Raw genomic sequence first — 5,898 nt, 5'->3', positions numbered from 1 at the left:
CAAGGACCAGTCCCTCCTTGCAACATGCCCAAAGTATGTCAGACGAAGCTTCAGAATCCTTGCCTCCAAGGAAAAGCCCAGCTTTACCCTATCCAGGGCAAACCTGTTTGTTCTCTTAGCAGTTCATAGTATATTCTAAGTAGAAAGGTTTTTTATAATTCCTATTTTAAATAAAGTTACCTACTTACCTAGAGATGTGCTATGACTCACTTTTGTTGAATGTGTAGACTGCAACACCATTAAGTCTTACTCCTCAACCTGTCATTCAATTTCTTGCCTTTGCATCAGAATTGACTCCTAGAAACCCACTGACCCTCCAGCATGTTTCAAAAGCTGTAAATTGCATGAGAAAGGATTGTCCATTTTTATTCCTCAGAACTTTTGGTAAACTCAAAACCAGCAATGGGGTAGAGTCTTTCAGTTAATGGCACCCAACACCCTGTCTCTAATATCTCTCGCTTGAACAAATCTACAAAGGAGGCATTTGGAACTCCAACAACAAAGCACTCCATCATCTCATCTATACACAAAGGTTCACTTCTCCAAGTCAAGTCCATTGCTTGCCTACCTAAAGTCATTACGCCAAATTTCTTCAACTACCTTAGAGACAAGGTGTATGGAGGAGGAAAGCAAGGTGTCATAATCAAAAGTTCAGAAGGTATTTTAAAGGTAGAGGTTATCTGGTTCTTACTAGTGCATGATGATCTTCCAACGTCTGTTGTTGTAATTAAATGATGAGGGGCTCTACTGTCCTAATGGTCTCCTTAAATTTGGACCACTCTTACAACAAAGTACTCTCCCTTAGGATGGTAGAAGTTTTTACTTTCATCTGCTGTTTCTCTTTCTGCTCTCTGGAACTCTGTAGAACAAATAAGGTTGCTCTGGAATTGATTAGATTAATGCTGATCTATCACACTCAGCATTCACATCTTTGATTCCCTCTCCATTAGATTCCAGGACACAGGAACATTTAATTCTGTTATATACAAAAAGGATCATTGTGAGTCAAAGCCAACTTGATTGACAACAACAAAAACTTAGTTATTATCTCACTTTACAGTGCGTCGCTCAGAATTGAACATACTTCTTCCAGAATTGTACCGCTTTCTATTAACAGAAACTTGAAAGGTTATAACCAAGATAATTAAGTAAAGCTCTCCAAAAGCCACGTGTGCCTGCTTATGACTGACATCATTCATTACAGCCTCAACATGGAACTTAGGCAGCCATGGTGTCCCCTGAGGGCATCATAACCTCTTCTCCAGCCCTCCAGAACCTTCCACATCGTATATGCCTCCTCTTTGCAGATGGCTTATGGGGTGGCAGGCAGGGAGATGTTTAATGGGCCTTTGGGAGTGGCAGTCACAGTGGGAGCCAGAGAAAATTCTATTTACAGACGCCTCATTTACACAATCAGGAGATCTGGACAGCCCGCTGGACTCCTCCAGGATGTGAAACTCTGTGGAGATGCCAGATTGTTATCACTGTCAGATACAATTTCCTCCCACTGCCTCTGCCCCTCTGCTAGGCCCATGGTGTCCATCTGTTTATGGAAACAGCAAGGTCTTGGGTGGGTATTTTTAGACTAGGCCTTTGTTGGGCAGCAATGACTTCCTATCAGAGTCCGGTATGTCAGCCATTGTCCGCCTTCTCCTCGACATTTATTTGCTGTAAATATCAACAAATATATAAAACTTGAAAGCAGGAGGCTACAGGCTCCTTGGAATGTGCAGGGTCTGACCTTTCTCCCCACTTCCTCCCGTATGGGTGGACTTTCCTGTTTTGATTGCTTCTGCTTTTATAAATTTCTTTTTCTTCTCCTGTCATTATGTTGTCAAGGAATAACGTGCAGCTCCTCCTACCTTCATTGAAAAAAGAAAAAAGTTTTATTTGAGGACTTCCTGGGGAATGAGAAATTGTACCACATGCTTGTGACAACTGGGTCTGGGGAGGAAAGGAAATAAAATGGAGGTGGGAAGAAATAAACAACATTTTTATGTTAAGACTATTGGGTCAGAAGTGGGCTATCATAAGTAGATAGAGAAGGAGGAAGAGGGTGCAGTGAATTGGCTCTGATTCATGGCAACCTCATGTTGACAACAGAACAGACTTCATCATCTTCACAATCACTGGCATGCTTGAGTCCTTCCATTGTAGCCATTGGACTATTTCCTCTCCCCATGGGTCTTCCTCTCCCTCACTGGCCTGTTACCTCATCAGACATAATGTCTTGTAGCAACTGATCTCTCCTGTTGACTTATCCAAAACCAGTGTGTTAGACAATGCTCTGTGTTTCTTTCTAGTCTTCTTAGTCTTGAAGATTCACTGAGACAGTCCACCTTGAGTGACCCTGCTGGTATATGAAATATCTTCTCCAACACAGCAACAAACAACTTATGAAAAATGAGGGGTTAAATAGATGATTTCTTGTTGATTGTCACTAAGTTGATTTCAATTCAAAGTAGCCCAGTGTGTGTAGAATAGAACACAGGGGGTTAAAGGCTGTGTGATCTTTAATAAGCAGATTTCCAAGCTTTAGTTTTGCTGACAAAAAAACATAACTTACTACCATCAATCCAACTCACAGCAACTTTACATGGGGATCCTGAGCCTGTAAATGTTAATGGATGGCGATGTCATGTCTTTCTCCTTCAAAGTTGATGATAGAACCAAATCACTAGAGATGTGAGGTCATTATGGTTGGTAGTGTCACATACCATGACTATGCCACCTTTTACATCTGTTTGTTGTCATTGTTATAATCTACCAAGTGACTACGACTCATAGTGACCCATGAAAATGGGTCTGAATCTTGCCTTATTTTGAGCCAACCTTACGGTCTCTGACACAGCTGACCCCACTGCCACAGTCGCTGTGCCAATCTATCTCATCTGTGTTGACCCTTCTTTCTACCAATCATGATGACCTTCTCTAAGGACTGGTATTTCCTGACCACATGCCCAAAGTTTGTAGAATAGAGCTTCAAAATCCTTACCTCCAAGAAGCAACATGGTTTCACCCTCTCCAGGATGGACTTTTGTTTGTTCTCTTGGAAAGCCATAGTATGTTCAATACTCTTCTCCAGCGTCGCAACTCAAAGGCATTCATTTTTCTTCTGTATCCCTATTTATTGTCCAGCTCTCAGATGTGTAGCAAGCAATTGAGAAGAGCGTGGCCTGGATCAGGCACACATTAGTCTCTAAACAGACATCATTATTCTTTAGCATTCCAGAGAGGTCTTTGACAACAGATTTTATCAATGTAACTCGTCTTTTGAGTTCCTTACTTCTGGTGTGTCAAGAGTGTTGATCATAGATCCAAGCAAAATGAAATCATTAACAACTTCAATCATTTTTCCATTATCATTATATTGCCTATTGGCCCAGTGGTGAAGATTTTTGTTTTATTGATGTTGAGATGTAATTCATATCAAAGACTATAGCCCTTGATCTTCTCAGTAAACACTTCAATGCCTCCTTAGTTGCAGTGAGAAAAGTTGTGTCATCTGCATAACGTGGGTTATTGGTGAGTCTCCCCCAATCCTGAGGACATTCTCCTTCATTAAAGTCCATCTTCCTGAATGACTTCTTTTTATTGTCATGTACTGTCAAGCTGGAACCAACACATAGCTGACCATCCGGCAGGTTGTTGGAGGCAATCTCACGGGAAGAGATTGTCCATCCTTCTCCCCAAGACTTCTGTTCAGTGACCATTAAATCCAGTCATCATTTTACAATTGTGAAAATTGAGACACAGCAAATGAAAGATCACCATGGCTTAAAATATTCATTCTAAAACATGAAGCACCAAAAAATAAAGAAGGTTTAAAAATTCCCTCTCTTCCAGTGAGGGCATTCACGAGGTTGAAAGTACATAGGACGCCTTGATAGGATCTGAGATGGCAAGTCTGTGAGAAGAGCACTAAATACAAAACAAAAAGGGATGACAGTAGTCTGGAAACCTGCACTTCAGAGCACTGGGTCCTGTTTTCGGAAAGAGGGGTGAGAGTAAGTATGAGGAGCCCCCTTTGGGAAGAAGAAGCCTAAGGAAGAAAAGATGATGAGTAGGAGAACAAAAGAAGGATATTTAAAGATAGGTACTTATCATGGTCCTTTTTTACCCATATTAACTGATGTTATGGTGGGAGAAATAGAATCTCAGGTATTTTGTTGACCAAACAACTTTGGGAGATTGATTTAAACATTTATTTATTTTTATTTTTTTTTTTTATGGAAAGCAAAGCACAGTGAGTACCTGGTTCCAAATAATTCTTTTTGCAAAATTTAAACTATTCATACTATTAGGGCTTTAATTCCAATTAAATCCATGTGAATCAACATGAAGAAAAGTAATAGACAAGAAGCAAGCATCAGCTCAAACTCGTGACAGGACATAGGGGAAGTCATTAGAGCTCTCTGACCTCAGTTCTCTTGTGTGGAAAATGCAGGATCTACTAAAATTCTCAAACTTCTCTCCTTTAAAAAATATTCTGTATCTTGTCTAAACTTCAACATCAAGCTTAGGATGAAATCTATAGCTCCCAACTATTATTTAAGCATATTATTTATTGTTTTCTATGCCTTTGAGCTGTCATGCTGCGAAGAGTGTTGAATATATGATGGGCTGCTAGGAGAACAAATAGGTTTGTCCTGGAGAGGGTGAAACCGGGTTGCTCCTTGGAGTCAAGGATTCTGAAGGTTCATATGGCATACTTTGGGCATGTTGCAAGGAGGGACCAGTCCTTGGAGAGGGACATCATGTTTGGGAGGATGGAGGGACAGTGCAGGAGAGGAAGACCTCAACGAGATGGATCGAGTCTGTGATTGGAGTTGTGGGAGCAAGTGTTTCAGAGACGGTGAGGTTGACACAGGATAGAGCAGAGTTTTGAGCTCGTGTACATAGGGTCGCTATGAGTCACAAGCGACTCGATGGCACATAACAAGAGCAACATCAACATTAATGTAAAAATCAAACAGGAGCATTAAGTAACAGGCCCTGAGTTCAGGCACAAGCTCTTGGTTCAGGCCGCTCTGATTCAGAATCTACTACAAACTAGTTGTATGACTTAGTACTTAGCCTCCTTCAGTTTCCTCTTCATGAAATGAAAATACTAATAACACTTCCATCATAAAACATTTGTGAAATGCAATGATTTGACACTTTAGAGACTGGCATATATTTAGAACTCGGTATATGCTAACTATTGAAATATATTTGTCTGGTGTCATTTAGAACCTGTACCACCAAACTTCAGGAATAAATAGAATTAAGAGTAGATTCTAATCCAGCAGCAGGCGGGAGGTAAGTATTACGGGTGAAGGGTGAAGGGTGAAGAGAAGGAGCTGTCAGGTCAAGCTGCCTTCCACTCCCAATGACCCCATGAACAAGAGGTCTGAACGTTGCCCTATCCTGTGCCATCCTCACCATTTCCGAAGTACCCGAAGTCACTGTTACAGTCACTGGGTCAATCCTTCTTGTTAAGGGTCTTCCTCTCATTCTCTGACACCCTGACCTTTTCCACCCTGATTGTCTCTCTCCAAGCATTGGTCCCATCTGACAACTTGCCCAAAAAATGTGAGACAAAGTTTCACAGTCCTTGCTTCTAAGGAGCAATGGAAGGAGCCAAGAATTGGAACAGAGTTGAGTGCAGTGGGTTGGAGTCTTTTGTTTGTGTTTGTTTTGCAAAACAGTACATCTCTGAGAGAGTCCTAAGGCCAGTTCTTCTCACCTCTCTGAGGAATTTCTCTGAGGAATTTCTGAGGGACTTCTCAGATGAGGTAAAGGCATCTTGTTTTTTGTTTTGTTTTTTTTTTCTATAATTATATTTTATTAATTTTCATAAACATTTACAAAGATTTTGGGCTTCCACTCATTCACTGTTGCACTATTCTCTCTACC

Source organism: Elephantulus edwardii, unplaced genomic scaffold, assembly GCF_000299155.1.
Source record: "Elephantulus edwardii isolate Elephantulus edwardi_28Jun2011 unplaced genomic scaffold, EleEdw1.0 scaffold00106, whole genome shotgun sequence".
Taxonomy (NCBI): Eukaryota; Metazoa; Chordata; class Mammalia; order Macroscelidea; family Macroscelididae; genus Elephantulus; species Elephantulus edwardii.
Note: the sequence above shows the minus strand (reverse complement) of the source record.